This window comes from Otolemur garnettii, unplaced genomic scaffold (assembly GCF_000181295.1).
Source record: "Otolemur garnettii isolate 467f Iridium unplaced genomic scaffold, OtoGar3 scaffold00006, whole genome shotgun sequence".
In the NCBI taxonomy this organism is placed as follows: Eukaryota; Metazoa; Chordata; class Mammalia; order Primates; family Galagidae; genus Otolemur; species Otolemur garnettii.
This window is the reverse complement of record NW_003852401.1, coordinates 17,325,132-17,350,806: the sequence shown is the minus strand read 5'-3', so window position 1 is coordinate 17,350,806 and position 25,675 is coordinate 17,325,132. Positions and strand designations below refer to the sequence as shown.

Below are 25,675 nucleotides of genomic sequence, written 5' to 3'. Positions count from 1 at the left end.
GGCTAATAGGCATCAACTCTCTCTGCCATTTTTTTGCAACTTTTCTGTGATTCATTGACTATTCAAAATAACTTTTAAAAGCCATTATAATGAAGCTTTCGAGTAGGTAATGAGGTAAATGAAACCAACTCACTCCAAAACTTTATATTGCTCTTTTACAAATGTTATAATTATTCATTATCCTAGTTCTTTTTTCCTCTACATAAATGGATGAGAATAATATAAACCAATGCAATTGCTTAAGCTTCCTTTGTGTTACCATCATAATGTTTACCAGTCATAAAAATTTACCTTGTCTATTATTTCACCAACTTCAATGTAAGCATCTATGGATTGCCACTACTTGTCATGCACTGAAGTAGATACGTATAAAATGATCACAATGCATCTATCTGCACATCATAATGAAATCTAGAAAAATAGCTTGTATAATTTATCATCTTATGTGCCCATGCTGACCCACTAGAAGTTAAAATTATTTCGAGTTTAATTGGTACATTTGCATGCATTTCACGGTTACATTCATGGCTAAAAATCTACTGGCATCATTGAGAAGATGAAGAACCTGAAGAATTCTGCCATCATTAAATTTGTGATAATGGCATGAGATCATATAAACAGATGGGACAAAGTATATTATTACAATACATGAGAAAGGTTTTACAACCTAAAGTCTGAACATGGAAAATAGCATGTGAGAAGCAGAGTAGAATGATGCAATCACAGAAGTTAAGCACAGTGTATTATCTCTGGCTGGTAGAGTAATCGAAGGAATACTCTATGAGTAGCAGTCCCAGAGATCTTATCGTAAATACTAATTTCATTAACTTTATATTTTAAATCATAAAATCTTTATTTATTCCCCCCTAATTTACCCAAAGATGTTACAAACTATTTCGTTTCCAAAAAAGAACAAGCACTACTGTACAATAATGCTACTCTCAGAATAACATGATTAGTAGATACTTTGACCTCACCAAGTTCAAAGTATGCATGTTATCAGTCAAGTGAAGGCCTGGTTTGCATATGATATATGGACTTGAACCACGGACATAGAATGACTGAGGCTTCAGGCTGCACATTAAGTTGAACCGATCATTTATAATCTAAATTGAACCAAATCATTTATAATCTAACATTCAATTGATATATTACTTTTGTGTCAATTTTCTTTTCATTTACTTTAAGTAATATTCTTTTGTATATATGTAATTTCATAAAGAAGGAGATTCAAAGAAGATTTCAGAGGAAGAAAAAAAGATTAGAGAAAGGAGACTAGAAAAGAAAGTCAGGTAAAAACCCTTTGGACGCTCAATAAGGTAGATGTGGGGAAAGATGATAAAACAATGGTATTAAACTGGTCAAAGACCTGGGGAAAAGTTTAAGAATCCAAAGGTGATTTTATAAATATAGAAAAATCTGTATCTGAACAATGTACACTACTATTACCATCATAATGGTATATAATAACTACCATATAATATAAATACTATTGCTATTATCAGAAATTTATAACATGAACAAATAAACCAAGAAGTCTAAAATGTTTTCTTCCTTTTTTTCATTTATACATCTCTGAATGGGCAAGGGACTAGTACCTGGCTATATTTTCTATCATGACAGGATGCCATGGGGAAAAGTATAAAAATAGATCTTTCATTAAGGGGTGTTTTTTATTTTAATTCCACAGACACAATATACAATCTTAATCTGATACAACAGAGAAAACATTTACTTAAAGGGAGAGCAGTGAAAAGCAAAGGCCAAATGGCCAGCAGGTGGGCTCCATTTGGCTTATAACATTTGGGGGAGTTTGACAACAAATTTGGCCACTTTTTAAAGCAGTAATATTTTTCCACCTGAAGCTGACGTACAGTAATGAGTGAAGTATTTAAACAACAATTGAACTTGTCTTTCATTTTCTGCATCTGAAGACAAAACTAAATCTAAAGTGGTAAGTAGAAGACCCCTCTGCTTCAGTCCTGGCTTCCCTCAAAAGTCTTCAGTTTCTCTCTAATGATTTCAGAGGCTGCTTCCCATCCTTAGTTGTGTTTATTTCTATACTCTATCACCTAGTATAGTACCTAACACAAAGTAGGTGCGTAAGTATTTTCTGGCCGGCTGGCTGTCTGGATGCGTTTTCTAGAAAATCTTGCCTTTACACACGTTTCTAAATAGCATTTGTTTACTTTGAGTTGTTATTTATATTTCCATGTCTCTGTATAGTCTTTCTCAAAAGGAATTCCATATTAAAACATTTCAGAAACTAGGAGTCTATCCCTGTTGGAAAAAACTCTTATACAAAAATATGACTCATAAAGCAGAAAGACCCAGCCTCTAGACAAGTATCCATACCGCGGAGCAACTCAAAGAGATTTTTCAGTATGTGCAGAGGGTTCCAAATACACCTACACATTTTAATTTTAAAAATCATATATAAATTGTAGTAATATATGCTGAGAACAAAAGATGAATACAAGTCATGTTGAGCATCTCTTATAATTGCAGAAGTGAAATGTGACTTGATTATTACAAATTTAATTCATTTTTTTTTTCTTTCTTAAAACTTGTATACATTTTTTTGGCACCTCTGTTTTTACCCAAGGATGGGGAGTGCACTGGATGTCATACAAGAAATTCCTAGGCATAAGTAAACCCAAATAATAAATTGTTTGCTCCAAAATATTTCATCCTTTACTGTTTTTGTCTGTTCGCAAGCCCAAGACCCTTCACTGAGAGGGAAGTTGCCCAGCACAACATTTTACTGACATGCTTAAAACCTTTTAATACAAGCTGAAAAGTATGATGACAAGTGGAAGTCACAATTAGGGGGAACGAACTGCTGGGGCTCCTGACATATTTCTTATAAATTCTCTGGATGAACTTCGATTCTTGCCTTGAAAAACAGAGGTTAAGCCTGAGTAGACATTTTACTGATATTCATGAAACAACTAAAAGAATACAAACAATTTCTTTGTCCCATGGCAATGAAATATTGTTTCAGCAGGCCAGAACCTCCTTCTGATCTGGTCCCCATTTTCCTCTAGTTTTAATGTAGTTCCAGGGACGTCTGGAGGAGAATCTTCAATACACTGTTCATTAGCTCTCCACCCTTCAATTTTACCTAAGTCTCAATTCCTTAGTCATGAAAAGTGACTGTTTTTTCCCCTTGCTTACTATATTGAACTTTTTTTTAATATGAGGAAAAAAGGTGAAGCATTTTATAAAATATTAAAATACTTATCATTACCATCATCCTTGCCCTAGCCCTCCCGCCTCCTCCTCCTCATCCATTTTTTCTCAACCCGCATCAGGGCCCATCCCACGGCCATGACTCTGAATGTCGGTTTGCTTCCTTGTTCATTGTTTCCTCTCAAAAATCTTAAAACCTAACTAAGCCTTTGGCGCCCACTGCAGGTGGCAAGGGGAATCAATTAAATCCCTTCTGGCTAAATTCTTCAGTGTCTTTAGCTCAAGTGTTTTTTGTTGGTTATTCTGCTATCGGTTAAAGAATCTCACTTACTGATCTCTTCAACTTGTGAACCCAATACTAACTTAATATGTATAAATATAAGGTGAGATTAACATCATAACAAACTAAGAAAAACCATAAGGGCTTAATGTATATTAATAATTACATTTGTTGTAAATTTTAACGACTTACATAGCCACACAAGATGTTAGGTTGTCTAATTCTGTTCTGACATTGTCTGCAATTTTCATGTTATAGCTGTTTAATGAATCTATTTGACACTTGTGATATGTTTTAGTTGTTTCCTAGAATAGTACTAAGTATTATAATAGGCAGTGAATACTTGTGAATGAATTAAACACATGGGTGGAGGTACACTAATCTGCTAAGGCAGGTAAAAACCCAAACTCCCCTCATAATAAGTTAAATCTGAACAGACAGTATTGTATGTGAAAAGAAGAATAATGATTTAGTAAATATCATAAGCCTACAAAACAAACATAAAAATGTAATAGAAGAATGTGTTCAGTTTATTTTTAACAATTCCTAGTAAAATCAACTGAGAGATTTTTCTCAAAATTTTACTGCTGTAAGATCTTGAGAATCTTTTTATTTCAGGAACTATAACACATTTTCAAGTGTCATTTGGTTGTGAATATAGCCATAAATAAGGAGATTCTCAGATAAGATTTAACAGTTTTTTTTTTCTGTTACAAAAAACCTTCAGTTAATTATACCTTTAAAAATGAAAAAAAGTAGACTGTAGTTCTTTGTAACTGCACCTACTACACATTTCTTCTATAACAAATTGATATGATTATAGAATCGTAGGTTTTGGGATTTTTCAAAAGGCTGAAATGGACTGTAAATTTAAAGGGTTTATTTTGAACCTGTGTAATTATAATAATAACCTTTAATTCTTTCCTAATGGTCTAGATGGAATTAATTGGTCATTTCATAATCGGGGCTCATCTTGTTTGGAATTTTAAAAGTCTCTTCTTTCTCCTAATGGGTTCTATCAAGCTTAAAATGTTCTGAAAGCACATCTTTAAGAGCCTTGGCATCCCCCCCACCCCACTTTTCCCTTTCATCTTCTACATTATTTGCAAAGAAGAAGAACCCATTTTATTCCTTTGTAATTCTGCTTTGGTCAAGCTATCATTTAGATCTTATTAACAGTCTTTTCCTCGTAACTATGTTTCCTATATTGAGACTTTTTATTGGAAATACGATACTATTTACAAAAATCTAAAATCTGTTTTTTGCTTAGTGGAAATTCTAAGCTATCAAATTTCTAAATAGCTGCCATGCTGCCATCTTCTGGTTATTCTGCAAGAGTTTTTGAATGCCTAGAAGCTTTATTTTAAAATGCATCCTGATGTATTTTTAAATGCTTTTTTAAAAGCCTATTAAATCAAGGACGTACATTTGTATTATGAGAACCACTGTATCAAGAAGAGTTCAGTGGTCTAAAATCCTACAATGCATAATCTTTATACTTTAAGTATAAAAATCGAATGGGTAGCAGAACATAGAGAAATGTTTCACCTTAGAGCCCATTGAAGGTTTCCTGACATTTTTCAATCATTATTACCCTTTATATCATTTTTCACATGTTCTCAATGTGGCAGCAAGAGGGTACCACTCTCTAAATGAGTGTGAAGATTTTCCACATACACAATTCCCTTTCAGATTAGCACTAAAGGTGATTTTAGGCTGTTGCATGTAACACTGAAGCATTTACCAATTTAAGTGGCTTATTTTCACTTTCACACTCTGCTAGAAACTACACAGGCCAGTGACCCACAACCGAGGACACGGTAGAACAAGTCTGTACATATCTTGAAGGTATTTTTTTTTCATTTGTTTTTAGGGATCTTTCAGACCTACAGCACCCTCTTGTTTGTGTGATAGTCTGATCTAGTGAAGTTGAATTTTTTAATGATATTCCCACTTACCCCACTGGTATTTTCATCCTAGTATCCCTGGAGACAAACATAGAAGCATTTATATATGAGATAAATTTTGGTCTCACACTGAAACCTGATTTTAAAATGTAAGGTATTACATACGTTGCTTCAAATTTAAATGAAGAAGTGCACTTAGTGGCTTCAAGGCATATGCTATATTCAGCTGGCTATATGACAGTGTAAATCATAAGAGCTCTTTGAAAATCATAATGCAAATGGCCCCAGTAAATGTTTAGCAACAGAGGATTTTCCCAATTGTTTATGAAGAGCAATCCAAAACCTAAAGCAATTGAGAGAGGTGCTAATTTCATTCCCGTTATTAGTAATTAGTGATGGAATTTAATGATGTTTCTAAGTAGTTCAGAAACTTTGTCATATAAACAGGACATAAAATGTAGTTTTTAAGCTTTATAGCCTTGGGCAAACAGGTATTTGAATAATCAACACATTTGAGAGCATATGCCAAGTTTAAATGGCAAAACTGGCCCACTTATCATGGGCCCAGAAATGACCTCCTAACTTGTGGATACAGTGTGTGTGTGTGTGTGTGTGTGTGTGTGTGTATTGTACCAAATCCAGATGGTTGATAACTATTTGTTTACCAAACTGGAGGACCTGAAATTTCTGTCATTGCCATGACAAAATTATTTTTTAAACATATTTTTGTTTTTTGTTTCTTTTTTTGCAGTTTTTGGCCAGGGCTGGGCTTGAACTCACCACCTCCAGGAGGGGGATTGGAGGGATCACTTCTGAGGTTTATCTTACAAGGGTACAAGTGAATCTTTCTAAGAGTAGAATGTGAATGTTTTAAAACAATAACTAAGAAAATGACATGAAGGCTATGTTAACCAGTTTGATGGAAGTGTTTCAGATTGTGTGTGAAAACCCCACACTGTACCCCAGAAGTGCATTAATGTACATAGTTACCACTCAATAAAAAAAAATTAAAAAAAAACAAAAAACAAAAACAAAATTATTTTTTAGTCTCCTACAGTCACAAAAATTGCTGTTGAAAGTTGATGCCAATTGAATGGATATTCTATTATTCCATCGCTTTACTACAAATAAAAGGGACATGTCTATTTATAACACGTGTGGTTTGATCCATTTCTATAACTTGTTTTTCCTCAAATGATCTTAATAGTTTTAATAACCATAATACAAAGAAAAAGTACCACTCCTACCAGGTCAAACCCAAGGCCTTCTATTATGAGCAGCAAATGAACTTTATGATTAAAATACCCACACATGTGTATACATTCAATAGAAGTAGCTAGATAAATGGATGGATAGATAAATGACCATCAATATGCATCTACTAAATTTATTATATGTTATTAAAAGATTATCTCTATTCGTAAAAAGCACAATCACTTATTATACTCAAATTAATTCCTCTTAGACACATCTTAAACCTGAATCAAAAAGGAAAAATATTTTTAATCACTGTTTTAAAATGTTCCAAGTTCAACTCAGGACATATCATGTTAGGAAAAAACTATGTGATGGTCAAAGTCTCTCACTTGTTCTCTCTCCTAGTTAGAAGTCATCTACTGGGTTTCCATTAGGTGAAATCCCAAATGCCGGTTAACTTTAAGAGAAGAGACAAAAAAAATATGAGCCTGGCTAACAATATTAGCACAAACTTTCATCCTTATAAATGTCTTCAGGATAAAATAGGCTATTAGTTGTACAGTACTGGAAATATTTTAACGAGGAAATGAGTCTTGACTTGTTGACTATTGTACATACGAGATCTAATATGATTTTCAAAACAACCCTGAAAAATAGTAATTAGTATCTTCTCATTTTACAGATAATAAAACCAAGGCTTACAGAGATAGATATTTTGTCTGAAATCATCCTGGCAATAACTGACCCAACCAGGCTCTCATCTGCTCTGCTAAACTGTCACACTGACAAAGATAACTTTACTGGCAGTATCAAGTGAGAACAAACTGGAGGAAAGAGAGCCTCAAAGCTAAAGATAATAGTATAGAAAAGATGGCAATAATCTAAACGTGAAATATCGCAGGTCTAACTAAATACAGGAAGCACAAATAGTGGAAGCAGCTTTACCAGAAGAAAAACACGCGTTTCATTGACCTTTCTGGCATAGGCCGCTGACACACTCTGGATCTTCTCATGGTTAAACGTCCTTGTAAATTTTGTAAATACTTTAACCACAAATAGTTAAGGCTCTGTCTCTATTTCGGGTTCCAATCTGTCATATATTTTGTTTCTGTCTTATGGTGATAGAGAGGCCGCACATAACGTAAAGACATCTGGTTAGGGAGGTATTTGGGGGATATATTTAGTTTCTTGATAGTGGAATATATTTATGAAACATGCAAAATGTCTTTGCACAAGCAAATTAAGGAAGACTATCCTACGTAGGAAAAGTTTTCAGGAATAATATCACCCATGTGTTAACACATTCAGCTTTGATATAGGAAGTCACAGGGAGGAGGTCTCATCACAATATTGAGGTTCATTGGCTCCCAGCGCAGGAAGCATTTGGGAGGTGGCAGAACATGATGTTTGAATTGCGAGGAACCAAAAAACAAGTCTGAGGAAAATTCTGAATCATCAAGAAAATAAATTATAACCGTATTATAAGTATTGTGTTTTCATTGATACTTATGAAAAAAGGATATCCAAAAGAAATACACTGTAATAAGTAATGGAGGATATACTAATATACACAATAAACTTTTTTCTTATTTTTTGATGAGCATGAAGTGATGCAGATTTGATCAGTATTTCTTTGTTGTAGGGTACAAACTTCCAGTAGGAATTCAAATAGCAAATATGCCTATATATGAAATAGCAGGTTTTATGTCTCATGGTATCAGATCATGTCTTAGCACATCTGACACATCCCCCAGCAACGTCCGGTGGTCTCAGCCTAAACAGCCAGTAAAATTGCCTCTGAGGCAGCAAAATTATCAAATTATACTGAAGAAAAAACAATATATGTTTCTGTTCTCTCTACAGAACATGATGCTACAGAATCATCATATGAAGAGGCAACCAATGACTATGCAGCCCCAAAATAAATAAAATGTTACAGAAACATGTTAAGACAAAGAGCATTATTTTTCTGAATTTTGAAGTATTTGTCAGTCTATTTAAATATGTGATTTCTTATGATTTCTCTTCTCATTCTTATTATTCACTTTCAAATATACAGTGTTTTTGGCTCGGCGCCTGTGGCTCAAGCGGCTAAGGCCCCAGCCACATACACCTAAGGTGGCGGGTTTGAATCCCCAGCCTGGGCCCGCCAAACAACAATGATGGCTGCAACCAAAAAATAGCCAGGCGTTGTGGTGGGCGCCTGTAGTCCCAGCTACTTGGGAGGCTGAGGCAGGAGACTCGCTTGAGCCCAGGAGTTGGAGGTTGCTGTGAGCTGTGATGCCACAGCACTCTACCCAGGGGGATAGCTTGAGGCTCCGTCTCAAAAAAAAAAAAAAAAAAACCAAACCAAATATACAGTGTTTTTAAAGAGGCCTTCCAAAATGATATGAAATTTTATTCCAAACATGAATCTATCTCTCAGTTAGAAAGAAAGAAAAAATAAATTTAAAAAAATAAGAAGTTGGGACAATGGATAGACTTTTTAAAGGTAAACTTGCTAACACTCTGATTTAATAGCATGGAGAGTCAAAGAAAATTCCACCATACCTAGTGTAGGTGTCTGGGTAGTGAAGTGAGAAAGATTCTAGGTTTGATTAGAAGACAGTTCAATTTTAGATACATGATGTCTGAGGAATCAATTAAACACATAAGTTAAAGGCAGGAGGAAGTTAAAACTATTGCTTTGATTTTCAGGAAAGAATTGAAAACAGTCATAAATATTTAAGAAGAATAAACAATTAGTGATTGTTCAAGCTAAGAAAGTGGATGAGAGTACCCAGAGGTGGACGGTACAGCTGAGAGAAATGGATGGAGCATAAAAAGAACTGAAGAGTGATGAACATGGCTGGGTGTGGTGGCTCATACTTGTAATCCTAGCACTCTAGGAGGCTGAGGCAGGTGGGTGGTTGAGATCAGGAGTTTGAGACCAGCCACGCAAGAGTGAGACTGTGTTGCTACTAAAAATAGAAAAATTAGCCAGGCATAATAGTGGGTGCCTGTAGTCCCAGCTACTTGGGAAGCTGAAGTAAGAGGTTCACTTGACCCCTGAGTTTGAGGCTGCTGTGAGCGAGGCTGATGTCCAAGCACTCGGGGGCAACAGAGGGAGACAGTCTCAAGCAAAGCAAAGAAAAAAAGTGTGAAGAATATGAGGGTTAAGATGAGAAGCAAAAAACTGTTCAAGAGGAAAAAAAATTTACAAAGGTATGCATGTTGTAAGCAGACAGTTGAATTTTTAAGAAAGACTATATGAAAAATCCAAACACGGAAAGGTCTTCAGGGATACAAGGATGATAAGGCTTGAGAAAAGATTGCTAGTATTTGGGAGTTTCTTGAAATCTCTTTATTGAGGTGTCTGATTGACATGTGAAAAGCTGTATAAATTTAATATATACAATTCAGTGAGTGTAGAGGTAGATACACATCCATGAAACCATCACCACAATCAATGCCGTAAACTTAGCACAAAAAGTAATATTGAAAAATTTAATGGTTAATTTAGTGTAATCTGTTTTTGTCAATTAATGGAGATAAAATGCAGTTACCTGAATAGTATATGAATAAAGTTATCTAAGTATAGTTACATGAATACTAAATGCTAGATCTGACAGCAAAGGCAACGGACACACACTGCACTACAATAAATGTGGTTAAAAAATATTCTGTAAGAGAATGTTACAAAGATTTAAGAAAATAATAAATTATAATTAAAGAAAGAATACAACATATGGATATATAATGTCTGGATTTATACCAAATGGATAATACTGTTACCCCTGGATTGTGGAATTTCAGGCAGTTTGATTCCCTTTATGTGTGTGTTCCAAATTTGAAAAAAAAAAGTTACCTTTTAATAATACTCTAAATTACATATTTAAAGTTACATGTAAAACATGTTTAACATATTGATAAAACATATTTATAAAAGATGTTAAAATAAGAAAAGGTCTAATATTTAAGGCTAGTTAAATCATAAAGAAGGTACTGAAAGAGAAGGCAAATATCGAACATAATAGATGCAACAAAAACTTCAACAAACAGGGAAAGTTAGACTCACTAAGCCTGTAGTCCCAGCTACTTGGGAAGCTGAAGCCGGAGGTTCACTGGAGCCTAGAGGTCTGAGGCTGCTGTGAGCAAGGCTGATGTCCTAGCACTCTAGTCTGGGCAACAGAGGGAGACAGGCTAGAATTTGATGAAAAGAATCTTCTCTCATCAAGTTGGGAAGGCAATACCAATGGAGTAAGAAAATGACAGATTTCCAGTGAAATGAAAATAAGTTAAAGAGTTAAAATCTGAATATACTGATTTCCTAGATAAGATAAGGGATTCATATTCCAGCAAAATTTGAGAAAGTAAAACAAGGATTAGAATAAGGTGACCAGATTTTAACATTGGTAAAGCGGGACACCACTGATGGGGGAGGGGCCTGACAACAATGCAAACTTTGATAAGCAGTTCTCCATAATCAGTTCTCAACAATTATTTGTTATTATTAAAGTTTAACATTATAAAATTAACAAAAATAATATAAAATGCATATCCTGGCTAAATAGCCACATGGCAGCTGAAAACCATATATTCCCTTCCTGTTCTCCTGTGTTCCCTAGCTTGTCATGCGTTCTTTCCAAAAATCAGGGCTTTTGTAAAATGCAGCAGGATGAAGGACAAATTGGTAAAAATCGGGACTGTCCTGCCAAAGTGGGCTGTCTGGTCACCTTACTCTAGAGAGGGAGGGGCTACTTGTTTGTTCCAGACAATTTGGCTCCTTCTGAGCTAATTGTCCTTGCCTAGAAGCAAGGGAGGGTATCTCCTTCTGATACCTTGGCCCAGGAGAGGAGTAGGGAGTTTACATTAGCCTTTTCATTTCCAAATGAAGTTACATTAACCTCTTCATTCCCAAATGGAGTTATATTAACCTTTTCAGCAGCCAAAAATCTATATTCCCTTCCCATTCTCCCGCCGTTCCCTAGCTTGTCATGCATTCTTTCCAAAACTTGGGACTTTTTAAAAATGCAGTAGGACACGGGGACAAATTGTTAAAAATAGGGACTAGTCACCTTAGGTTAGAACCTCATAGAACAGCCTCCAGGGAAAAAGTCCAAGGGAGGGAAATATAACAAAATTTACAAAGGGATATTGAAGGCCCAAGGTGAGTCTGATAATCACAAATTTTAATGGATCAAACAAATATCATTATGGTATTTTCTTCAATACCGTTGCAGGAGAGAAAATCTTTCTTTCCTCACTCGTTTCTAGGTTCATGGCTGAGGCAACTATAATAAAGGAGAAATCAGGCGGCACCTGTGGCTCAAAGGAGTGGGGTGTTGGCCCCATATACAGGAGATGGCAGGTTTAAACCCAGCCCCAGCTAATAAATAAATAAATAAATAAATGAGAGAGAGAGAGAAATCAACAAGTATACAAATGTTTTTTAATAGAGTTTTATCTGGCACAGGAGACTTCAGAAAAAAATCACCCAAAGAAACAGGGAAACTTAAATATTTTTCATGCTAAAATTTTATGAAGTAGGTATTTATAAAGTATGATTGGACAAAAGGCATATGGTATAATAGTAATAAACTTGGGGTGGGGATTGAGTATGGGCTGTTCAGATGCTACTCTGTGTCCCTATGTCTTTAGAAATAAGAACAATCATTTTCCACCAAGTATAGCGAAGGGACCTCTCCAATGGGAATCTTATGACCTACTTCAGGGATGAGGATGAGAGAACCTCATAGTGTGACTTTCCTGTTTCTGCTATGTATTTAAGATCCTGTATTTTGGGTTACTATGTTCTAAACTCCATGAACATGCAGAAGTCTAAGTGTAAATTAGAAAAAAAGAGGATGTTTGAGTTGCCATATGCAGATTCAACAAGAAGGAAGGAGAGCCGTTGTCAGGGCACGTTGGCTGAAGCAAAGGGATCGTTTGAGCCCAGGAGCTGAGATGCAGGGAGCTGTGATGGATGATACCACTGCACTGTAGTCAGGGCAACAGTGAGACGTTGTCTCAGAAAAACAAACCAAAAACACTGTGAATGTTGAAAAATTTTGCACACTAGATCTATAGCCCAGGTATTCACAAAGCATAAAATAGCATAATAAAAATGACAGGAATTATTGCAGAATCAAATGTATATATCACATGTATAATTTTTCCAACATATTTGATCATGAAGTTCTCTGTAACTTACATATTTTAAAAATAAAAGCATTAACTTCCACATAGGAAGTAAATGAGGAAGGCTTATAGTCAGCTTGAAGAGTGTGTTAGATGCTAATTGACTAGGTTGAGGCATAAGTTTTGGACAGAGAATTGAACTTAAAAATGAAAGGCTAGAGAAAGGTATTATAGAATGTAGCTCTTTAAATGTGTTAATCAATCGAGTAGAATAAAAAGATCATCAGAATTTGAAAACTGTAAGGGCAGAATGGATCATTCAAAGGATATTGATGTTGCCCGTGATCTTCTGAAAGGCTAAGGAAAGGAATATTAAAAGGCCAGTACCAAACCCTCCAAGAGGCAATGAAGGCAACCACTTGTGAATCACTAAGTATACATTCTAAAAGAATGATATACCATTTTCTCAGCCTGCAGATGAGGAAGAGTCTAAGGCTGAGCGTCCTTAGCTCAATATTCCACAAACACTCTTAAGAACCCAGATAAAGCCAACTATTGCTACTGTCAAAATTCACAAAGACCAAACAGTGTATTTGTAAAGAACGAAAAAGTGTCATGGCATTAAAGGAAAGCTAGCTGTAAATAAAATAGTTTAAGAATATGGAGAAAGTTCTTGGAAATAAAATGATGATGCAATAAACATAAATAAAGAGCTGAAAGTAAGAAGAGAGTTTGGGGCCTTCACAGAAGGGCAAAGTAAGGAAAAGGAAGTAGTAATCTAAAGAAAGTTGAAACTAGAAGATTCTTTGGCACAGAGATTGCATCCTGAACTTTGACAGAGTTCAAAAGACAAAAGAAAAAAATAAAAGGCCTAAAAACACAGAGAGAAAAGATGAGGATTGAAGCTGCCTTATATTATAAATACGAAGTCTGCAAGTTTCTCAGTCCCAACTATTCCTCAAGGGGGCTGCAATTGAAACTGGTAAATTAAACATTTTTTAAAATAAATACATTTATTTACTTTTAAGAAATCCTGCATAGTATATTCCTTTGGGGTTATAATAATGCCCATTTTTGTTATAAAATGTTTAAAATCTTCTCCAGATTAGAAAAAAAAATTATGTTTATTTACTTTAACACTGTTCAAGGCTGAGTGCTGTGGCTCACATCTGTAATCCTAGCACTCTTGGGGGTGAGTAGATTGTGTGCGTTCAGTACTTTGAGATCAGCCTGAGCTAGAGGGAGACCTCATCTCTACTCAAAGTAGAAAAAACTAGCCAAGCATCTTGGCTGGTGACTGAAATCCCAGCTACTCTGAGGCTGAGGTAAGAGAATTGCTTGAGCCGGATAGTGTGAGGTTTCTGTGAATAAGGTTGATGTCATGGCCCTTTAGCCTGGGGCAATAGAGTTAGACTCTGTCTCAAAAAAATAAAATAAAATATGTTGTTCAAACTCAAATGAACTCAGAACTATTTGAAACTGATCTTACAAACTGATGAAAGGGAACAGGTGATAATAAAGTAAAAGCCCCGAAACTCAAGGAACAGGCCTAACTAAATCAGCCACTGTCTCCTCATTTCCTTGACAATAGTTAGTCTCTGTCCCCTTGTTTCCTTCTTTATAATTGCTACATTGGAGTCACACATAGTTGTTATACAGGATTTAACTTTCTCTGCATAGCTAATCAGAAAGATTTTTATTCATTTTTTAGTTTTTAGCTTTTTGAGATAGATTCTTACCCCGGTAGAGTTCTTTGTCATAGCAACCTCAAACTCTTGGGCTCAACTGAAGTAGCTGGAACTACAGGCACCTGCCATGATGCCAGGCTAGTTTTTCTACTTTTAGTAGAGATAGTGTTTCACTCTTGGACAGGCTGAACTCCTGAGCTCAAGCAATCCACCTGCCTCATCCTCCTGCAGTTAGAATTATAGCTACGAGTCACTGTGCCTGGTCACTTGCAAATTCTTAACTTTTCTCAGTAGATAACATCACCTTTTAGAACCCTAATGGTAGTTTCTAAGATATCTTCCAGGCCCAGCATTCTAGTGGACTGGCTGACCCATCCAGAGCAAGAAACTGACTCAAGCACCTGGTCCTGAATTCCAGTGGGTGGGCTGACCCATCCAGGCCTGAGGCCAAGGGACTGATGTTCTGTCCCAAACCATGCTGAATAGCATGCCCTGATTTTTCAATCCTCTGCGCCCCCCACCCCCTCCGAAATTGTCTTTAAAAACTCTGTCTCCCAAATTCTAGGGGAGGCAGATTTGAGAAAATCCTCCTGCCTCCACACTGGGTGCTACGAGAATAAGCTCCTTCTCTGCTGTAAACCCTGCTGTCTCTGGGTATGAGCTTCCTCATGGTCAGCGGGCAGATGAACCTGTCTGGGCAGCAACACATTTAGAGAAAAAGGGGCTAGAATAATCTTGAATTGTGGATGCCTTGGAGAAAAGTGACCAGAGCAAAGGACTAATTGATTAAATGATTTTCAAAGCCCCTTGACATGATGTATAACTATGAATTATGTATCTGCAATTGTGTATGGGTAATCTAAAACTGAATGGATAAAAGAAGGAAAAAACACTGTCTATAGACAGTGGGTTCCTGGAAGACAGAAACCACTTGTTTGATCTCTGTAGCTTAGTCAGCAAACAGTAGATACTCAATAAACATATTGAGTATATTTACTCAATAAACTGATTGATACTTAATATTAGGTGTTTATTTATGTGTGCCCAATTTAATGACTATGTCTTAATTCACAAAGCACAAAAGCACACGTTCTTTATTAACATTTCAATAAATGAGCTCATCCCCACCTCCTGCTGATAGCAACACGTCAGCAGTTTAAAGTTTGTAGACAATAGCCACTCAAAATTTTGTGAATTTTTTTTTTTTTTTTTTTTTGAGACGGAGCCTCAAGCTGTCCCCCTGGGTAGAGTGCCATGGCATCACGCTCACAGCAACCTCCAACTCCTGGGCTCAAGCGAGTCTCCTGCCTCAGCCTCCCAAGTAGCTGGGACTACAGGCGCCCGCCACAACGCCCGGCCATGAAAATTTGTTAAGGGATATGCAACATAAGTGTTTACATCCAATGCAAGGAAGTAATGATTAGCAGAGTTTTTTGACAACTGCTCAAGCTAAGAGTTTAGAATGCGTTTAAGGAAGAAAGATGTTATAAATGAGTCACCTGACTGATTTTTTTTCTTTTTGCATTTGAGACGGTAAAAAGAATCAGACACATTTAAAAGTCAACGTCTATCAAGAGTAAATATTAGGCACGTCCATCACCTAACAACTTTAAATTTTAGTGGTCTTTCAAGTGACAGATACAAATGGGAATTTTATGATGAGTATCTAGAATACATTCAGAGAAAGGTAAATGCTTTCATACGCATAAGTCCTCTCTGATGAAGGAAAGCCACTAGCTTAAAGCCGATGCTCCTTTTTTCTATGCTGCATCAGTATAAGCAAGCTAAAGAGAATAAAAAAATAAAAAGTCGTTTCCAATACAAAAGAGGGATGAAAATGCACTCTATCTAAATTCCAAGGGGATTTTCTCTTTGTCAGAGGCCGCCCTTGCATAAACCCTTCTGAGTATTAAAGGCATGCTAATCTCACAGTGGCTCTTATTACATCTCTTCAGCTGTTAATTTTAAATAATCTGTAGAAAGGCAAAGTTTACCAAAGTAAATAAAGCAAACGTCTCCCTGTGGCCATTGGACAGCAAGTGAACAAAATCTTTGTTGGATTAAGACAAGTAGTTTAATCTGGGATTCTGAGAAACCAGGTCTATTTTATGAACTGATTAGTCAAGAATTATTCTGTGTTTATAACAATTCCACGGTTGGAAGAGACATTTCAACTAATTGTTAAAGGTTAAACTCACCAAGTAAAAGGCTACTAATTAAAATGCCTCCCAAGAAATTGGCCAGTGCATGCCCTGTTTTTGTGTTTTCTATGAACCAGAAGGATGAATATTAAGGTATTCTCATCAAAGTACTTGTTAGTACAAAACTCTAAGCAAGTTGTGCTCTTAATCACAAGAGCATAACGAAAGCAAATAAAGGTTAATATTTGGTGTAAATGAGAATAGAGTCAGTCTGACAACTCAAATATAAGTGCACAGAACAAGTTGAGTAATATTGAGGAAAAAATAGTCTGTTTTATCTTATATATTTCAAATTAAATTTATTTAGCATCACCGCTCCCCCACCCCCAACTTAATTGCAATCCAATGATACAAAGACATTATCTGAGTCATGGTCTACCTATTGGAAGACTGTCTTCTCCTTAAAAGCAGAGCACAAAGTCTAGTCCAGGTTTGGGCAATAACGATGATTTGAATTCACTTTAAAATGGGTTTACTTTACTCCGGAAACAGAAAACAATGAAATAGAAATAACTGAGATCAGGATCCTAGTGGGTAAATGTGGCCCCCATTGTCTCTTGTTTTTTATTCTTGGCAATAGTGTAAACTCAGATATCCTCTAGATCAAAAAGACACACAGCTCACTTCTTAGTATTTGAAATTAAGTCACTACATTAGCTTACAAATAAGGCAATAATTTGCCCCTTAATTAGGTACATAACCCAAATTTAATCTCTGGGTTTCAGATATGAAGATCTTGTTCTAATGTTTGGGCCATCTCTACTTATTTACATCTCTGTTCTATAGTTTTGGTATCTTGTATGTATATATGTTTAGAAAGTTTTGTTATGGTGGCTCCTGTGGCTCACTGAGTAGGGCACTGGCCCCATATACCAAGGGTGGTGGGTTCAAATCTGTCCTCAGCCAAACTGCAACAAAAAATAGCCAGGCATTGTGGCGGGCACCTGTATTCCCAACTACTCAGGAGGCTGAGACAAGAGAAGCACCTAAGCATAAGAGCTAGCAGTTGTTGTGAGCTATGACACCACAGCACTCTACCGACAGTGACAAAGTGAGTTTCTGTCTCCAAAAAAAGGAAAGAAAAGAAAGTTTTCTTATGGGAAAGCCTCATCATATAGACACATCACAAAAGGTACAGTCAAGGAAGGTAGAAGTGCATTTCTTTATTCAGATCTCCATCCTCAATAATGGAGAACAAGGCCTGGCTTATAGTCGGTTCTCAGTACATGTTTGTTGAATGAATATGTCTATCAACCTGTCCTCCATATATTCTCTCAGGAGAATTTTCTCTCCAATACATGCTTCCAACTGCCTTTCCTCAACCCACACAATATCCAAGGAAACAAATTCATAATTACACATTCATCTCCCTCTCTCTGCCTCTCTCACACACACACATACACACACCTATACTTTATTCTACATCACAGGAATAATAATACATATAATTTAGGACAATTTATAAGAGTACCATACTATACTGGTCATAGTTAACCATTTCAAACATAGTAGGAGAACTAAATATACTACCATTGAACTACACAGAGCTAACTTGGAAATCAAGTATCATGAAGTATCATCATCCAATCAAGTATCATCTTCTTAACACATACTTTGCTACATATCCATATCCATATCCATACAGCATCTACCCAAATGTGTTGCCAGACAAGTAAGGATTATGCAAGAAGAACTGATATTCTAAATCACTGAAGGTATTGAGGGTCTAATAATGGAGTAATTAAGTGGAAAACACCCATGTTATCCACACCTTCACTTCACTGGGCATTCTGATAAACAAGCAAAGTCAGTAAAAGGGATCATCCTCAATGGTTGTAAAAAATACCAAACCTTATACTGCTCTCAATATATTTGCAAAATTGAATAAACTGTATTTTTCATTAATTGGTTCTAAATATCTACAATTCAGAAATAATTTTCTTTTTCTTAAATTAATAGGACATTACCTCCAACAATAGTTTTTTCTGTATATTCTCATTTTAAATGTATCAGTGAAATTTTCCATCATCATAGCAATCTTCTTAAATACATGAAACCTGACGGCCAATAAGGTTAGCAATGTTTTAATTAGGTACCTAAGAAATAAATATTACTAGTGCCTTCTTAATGTCTAGGATTATCCGCCTTGTATACTGATGATGCCTGTAAGGAGAAAACGAGATCTTTAATTCTATAATCTGTCAGAAAAAGGACTATTTTCCCTTATATTAAAACATGTTATTATTAAAGGTGAAAACACATAATGAATCAGGTAAAAAGAAATTTCATCACTTAAAGAAGTTCATTAGTATTATGTTAACAGGCTTGAAGTAATTTAACGGGGTATCAGAAAGATTTTGACATAATGTTTTATAATAATCTAGAGGAGACAAAGTTGTATATTTTATTTCATGCTACACTATCTCAGGAGAGTATTGGGGGCGCCTATCTTAACTACATTATTTTATTTGAACAATGGGCCTAGGAGTAGGACCACCCAATAATGTTTCAATGCTAAAATTCCATTATCAGAAACATAGTGTATGAATTATTCTTTTGTTAATTCACAAAGGTTATCTTACTCGATGGCTGTTTTTGATCAGCTTCTAACCTTAGGAGAAACTTTTTTCAGCAGAATCAAGTACTACGATCTATGTCCAGTTTTATCCCACCTACATTTCTTTCCTTCATTCCCACAGAGCTATTTTAATTAATTGACAGAAGCTTTAACTCCAGGACAGGGTGAGATAATTACATAATTATTTAGTATTTCATACTATAGTGGGACACTATAGTGCATTTTGCACACCTAAAGCCCACCTGTGGGAAGACAGATCCACATTCTGCAGCACCCAATCCACACAGTAATGTGTCAGTACACAGGTAACTGATTTTCAGAAATGTTTGAAGGGCAAATTCTATATCTACTGATATTGTGAATTCAAGAAGGTGTTCTAAAATTCCCATCAACAGAAAATTGCATAGCGCTTTAAATGGTGCCATAAATTTCCAGTCAGAAAAGAAGTTACCTTTCCTTGAAGTTTTTGAGGAAGAGTGTGTTAATTTTTATTTTAATCAGTGCTTGGCAGATAGTAGGTGTTCAATAACTATTTGCTGAATACGTAAATAAAATTATAAATGAATTTTGGGGAGAGGTTACACTAAGAGACTCATAAATAAAAAGACATATAATCTAAGTGAACCTTGAGTTAAAATAAAGCTCCCTGAGCAGAGAAAAAGAAAGGGGCTCCCCGGATATGGGAGGGAGGCCTGGCCTGCTGGATAAGGAAGTCTGGAGGGGCCATAAAGACATGATGGGAACACTGTGACTCAACTGCCCAAGCACGTCCTGCACAGTACAGTGTCCATACTGGGACTCGGAGTGATCAATGCACACCACAAAGGCCCCAAGTATTGGTAAAATCAACAGTTTGATGACCATTCAGCAATTCTCACCAAAAAGGGAAGATGATGTGTGTATGAAGTAACCCAGGTAATCAGAGACCAACAGAAAAGGACGAGGGTGCTGAGAGATGCACAGATACCAATGAAAATGTTACACAAACAATTTCAAAGGGAGAGCAAGAGGACATTCATTTATATCCTTTCTCTGCCTTTGTGTCTCTCCCTCCTCTCACTCCTACGGAGATCCACTCTGGCTCTGGAAGTGCACCAAACCTTCTCTTTGTTGCTAGGTAAACCTTCTCTTTGTCATGCTAAAGTCCGTGTGAAGTGACTTTTGTTTTCTATTCACACTCACACATCTTCTATTTTCGTTTCTGTTTCTACTCACATCCTCTTTCTATTCAAGCTGTGCCTTGGTTGAACTTGCTAGTTCCACTGAGAAATTGAACCAGGTCTGCTGGTTTAGCATTATATGTAAGACCTACACTTAGAAGAAAATGCAGAGAAAAGATTCCTTGACATTGCTCTTGCAAATTATTTTTGTGGATATGACACAAAAAGCAAAAATAAACAAGTAAACTAAATCAAACTAAAAAGCTTCTGTGCAGCAAAAGTAACAATCGACAAAATAAAAAGAGAACCCACACAATGGGAGAAGAAATGTTAACATATATGTGATAAGGATTACTATCCAAATTACACAAGGAATTCATACAATGCTGTAGCGCCATACACAAAAAGAGTCTAAATAGACCAATTAAAAAATGAGTGAAGTACCTAAATACGCATTTTTCTCATGAAGACGTACAGATGTACAATAGGTCTATGAGAAGGTTCAACTTCAACAATAATCAGGGAAATACAACTCTAACCCACAATGAGAGGCCACCTCACGTGTGTTAGGATGGCTGTTATCAAAAAAGGCAAGAGATAACAAGTATTGGGAAGGGTGTGGAGAAGAGGAAAACTCAATACTCTATTAATAAGAAAGTAAATTGGAAGAGAAATTATGAAAAACAGCACAGAATTTCCGTAAAAAATTAAAAATAGAACTACCATATGATACAGTAGCCCACCCCAGGATATCAAGATATCTGTACTCCTGTGTTCACTGTAACCTTTTTCACAATAGCCAAGACAGGAAACAACAGTTCATCAATGGACGAATGGATAATAAAGATAGGGTATACCGTATGTAATAGAATATTATTTAGCCATAAAAAGAAAGCAATTTTGCCATTAGCATCAACGTGGATGAAACTGAAGGATATTATGCTATATGAAATACACCCCAATTTTTTATTTGTCAATTGTACTTTAATAGAGCTGGAAAATTTTGTTTCCTCTTTCAGTCTGAAAAAAGCAGACAAATTCTGTGTCTAATATTCTAGCACATTTTATGCTAAACAAAATTTATGCTAAAAGATCTAAATCAATATACTGAAACTTACAGAAGTGATTATCATAAACACTTGCTAATGGATATTGCTACATTAAAACAAGCAACATTTATCTATTATTGGAAGCATTCACTTTGCAAATTTAATAAATAGCCCTGTGTTTTACTATAAATCATAATTACTAAAGTGCTTTGGTACATTTCTATAAATCTTACTATTTGAACAGCACACTTTCTTTTTAACACATTTACATATTTAAATGTCTCCTGAGCTTAAAAAGCAAACAAACAACAACAACAACAACAAAAAGAACAGAAGGAAATGGGAAGGTCTTTTGTACATTCTGAGGCAGCTAAACATGTTCCTTAAACTTTTCCTGGATGCCTCTTCCCAAAATATACTTAGTAGCTAAACAACCACCATGATTGACAGGTAAGGTGCATTCCTTCAGTAAAAGATGGTGAACTGGGAAAAAATAGCCTGCAAGAATAAGAGGTAGAGCTGTACTCTCTTTTGTATGAAATCATGATCACTTTACAAGAAGATGAGAAAAGAGTTATGTTACTAATGATAATGAAAAAAAAGTCAAAATTTGTCCTTAATGAAACAATTAATAGGCATAAGAATTCTTTAACTCCAGATTGTTATTTTATATGCATAACTATAGCATTAGAAGACATTATCAGGATGTTGTAAATAAGCAAATTACCAGCTGTCAAAAAAATTATCACTATCAAATTAAGTAAGCTTCCCCCAGGCAAGCTAGCGTTGCTTCTGCCTGAAGGCCAGCTCAAAAATGAATCATGAGGGAGACAAGGCACATAAATAAAACAGAGTTTAAATTAATTCTCTCTGTGTAGAGTAACATGGAAAATAAATCTTAAAACTCTTTTCTAAATTTTGAAACAACCAAGTAACTGCAAGGATGCCTGACTACTGATGACCTGATTAAATGTTCCTCCAAGACCTCTGATTTCTTGTCTTTTAGAATAATGTGAATATGATGTAATATCAATTCTTACCCATATCTTTCATGTAGGACAATGCACTAGACAGAGATTTTAAACATGAAAGGAGATAAAAGAAACTTTGTGATTTACATAGTTGATATTCCTTGAACTATAAAGCTACCTGTTCACAACTATCTTGGCTAAGTACTCAAAAAATTAGATTCGAGAAGTCTAAAGGGTATGTATCTCTTGCCCTGTCAGTTTACTTTGTCCTCTGTTTAGATATATCCATAACAAATTCAAAATAGAATGCTGAAGACAGTAAATTTTGTGTCACTTTCATTTTAGTATTCACAATAGTTTAGTCCACCCACTATTCATAGGCAGTAAAATAAATGGGCTAAAGGGTTGGGAGGCCTTCTGTGAAGGTTGCAGAAAGAAAAACCAAGTCAGGCTCCAGACACATAGCAGCTGCTGTACCACTATTGAAAAGGTCAAGGGTTCAAGGAGAAAGTAAACAGATTTCGAGTCAGCCACTTGTGTCTCACTGAAACAAAAAAAGCTGTGTCGACCTTTGTAGAGCTAGTTAAACAAAATCAGTGTGCAGGATAATCCAACATTTTCACAAATCCTATTAGGCATTTTAGGTTATGGAATTAAATATTTGTTTTCCTAAGTCTGCAGTCCCCAAACCCAGGGCTGCAGAGCAGTACCACACAGCAGGAACCGGGTCCCACAGCAGGAGGTAAGCAGTAGGTGAGGATGGGAAGCTTCACCTGTCTTTACAGCTGGTCCCATTGTGCATGCATCACCATGGGAGCTCTGCCTCCTGTGAGGCAAGTACTGGCACTGGATTCTCCCAGCAGTGAGAACTGACTGTAACTGTCCATGCGAGGGATCTAAGTGGTGTGCTCCTTCTGAAAATCTAACGCCTAAAGATCTGAGGGGAGCTGAGCTGCTGATGCTAGTGTTGAGGAGTGGCTGCGGATACAACTTACCATTAGCAAAAAGTTTCACCATGTAGAGACGGTAATATGTCAATTGCTTACAGGCTCATATCAAAACCATGCCCCCTCTACCCCTTGTCAGAGAAAAAAATTTTCTTCCATGAAATTGGCCCCTGGTGCCAAAAAGTATGGAGACCTAAGGGACCTTCAATCCATTCCAAGGGCTGACCTTGAGGATTCAAGTTAATGTAGCGCCTTTAACTGGTTTCTCAGTGTTATCTTGGCCTGAGTTATCTTGGCCTCTGAACAACTCTATAGTACGCTCATCTCAGCTAACCAACCTCTAAACATCACTGAGGTGATTCATGGCAATGACTTAGAAGAGTATTTTTTAACAGAGTCTCACACCAAAAAATGTGTCATTTAGACCCAATAAATGGGTTATTATACAGTGGACGGTTAACACTGTGGTAATGCACACTGTCTGTATTGCCAAGGTAACATTACATAGCCTCCAGCATATAAGGTTGGCTCTTTCTAAAACTTAGTAAAGGACATAGGTCCTCTTATCAGCAGAGAATTTAAGTCATGGGTTTCATCTGCTCATTAACCAAGCTGGTGTAACAGGGAAGGGAACCCAAGTCCTGATGCTCTATTTGCCCTCTTAATTACAAAGATATAGGAAAATTGCTTAGTTGTATAAGTATTGTTAATGTTATTAGGAAAAATAATATATAGATAAGCATATAGGTAGAAAAAGAAGAGTGGGGGGAGAAAGAGAGAGAGATATTGAGGGATATTTTGGGGATAGAATATTGTAATCACTTTTGGAACAATAACTACAAACCTTATTATTCCCGTAAAGAAAGTTAAATAGCTGGTAGACGTGTCCTTTAGTTACTTAACTATAATAACCAATGAAGATTCATTTAACTGCAAAGCATGTCACCATCACTTACCTAATTTTCTTATCTCTATCCTGAGATAGTGCCACAGTGTTCTCTGTTGGGTGATATATACTTAGATAATGCAGGGCTCCAGAATGATGGAGTGAGCTTGCTGGGGCTTTGGGAAGCTGGAGGCAGGGACATCGGGAAGGGACAGCTGGACACCGACTCTGCCTCTCTCTGTGCCTCATTAGTTCATACCGTATAAGGAAGTGCCTTTATTAATGCTGAGTCTGGCTGGAGGATCAGCAGGAATCAGATCTCTATAGCAATTTCTTTTAAAGGCTTTTATAGTGTAAATACCACCAGAAGAGAAATAAAACTGCTAGTGAAATTAGGCTGAGGTTTAACGAGAATTGCCTTTTGCAAATTTGATACAATTCTGTCCTTGGGTTAAGGACTTAACCCTAATGGTCATCATTTTCTACTGCATATATTGCTGTTGGGTATGTCATAACCTTTATAGTGGGAGTGGCATGGGTGGTTGTGGTGTCTGCAAACAGATATGTGTGCACCTGTCCTTCTAGCCAATTTATAGCCTCCCTGGGCCTATGCATCCATCATATTTGGGAGGCTTCTGAAACTTCTCTCAATACTCCCCAAAGATGCAGTTATGTAAGGACTGTAATGTTTGGTCCTAATCTAATCCAGACTAGAGTAGCTGAAAAAAAAAATCTATATTCTTATGGCAGTATCCAGGTTATTCTCCTTGCTTATAATATGCTTTCTTACTTGGCTTAAAATATACTGATATTCTTACCAAATGCATTTTTTATCGCTTTACATCCATTATTAAATATAGTATTACCAACAACCCTCTGAAATGAGCTTTTGTTATTATTCTTATTTTACTCATGACTTTGAGAGGTAATTAAATTGGCCAAAACTGCATAGGTAATAAGCAGTAAAGCAGGGATTTGAATTTAAATACACTAACAAGTTTTAACTTAACACTTCCAAAAATAAAAGATATGCATGTGCATGCCTGTATATGTATGTGTGCAACTGCATATTTTTCTTTACTTATGACTTAAATACATCTACAATTCACAGGCTAAGACGATTCAAGTTTGTGACCGCAGTTTGAAGAAGCATTCAGCACTGTGATGCTAAATAAAACTTTATCAATTTATTTGCCAAAGGTGACTATGATGAAGCCACTATAACTATAAATATAATTAAAAGAATCAACTACAAATGGTATAGCATAATTTTTTTCCTTTCTTGTTAAATTATGTATAACTTTATTTTAAAAATATATTTGGCTCATTAAATATTTTTCAAGTTACAACTAAGATATATGTTCATGATTCTACAGTAAAATCATAATATACATAAATACTACAGGATAAGCATCCCTAATCCAGAAAACCAAAATCTAAAATACTCCCAAATTCAAAACTTTCTGAGTGCTGACATCACACAAGTGAAAAATTTCACA

The 25,675-nt window shown here is 36.0% G+C and overlaps 1 protein-coding gene across 13 annotated transcripts in view; it reads right to left on the bottom strand.

The window, feature by feature from the left end:
• Positions 1–25,675, bottom strand: part of PTPRD (protein tyrosine phosphatase, receptor type D) — a 2,156,277-nt gene that overhangs the window by 1,374,705 nt on the left and 755,897 nt on the right. The gene's annotated exons all lie outside the window — the stretch shown is intronic.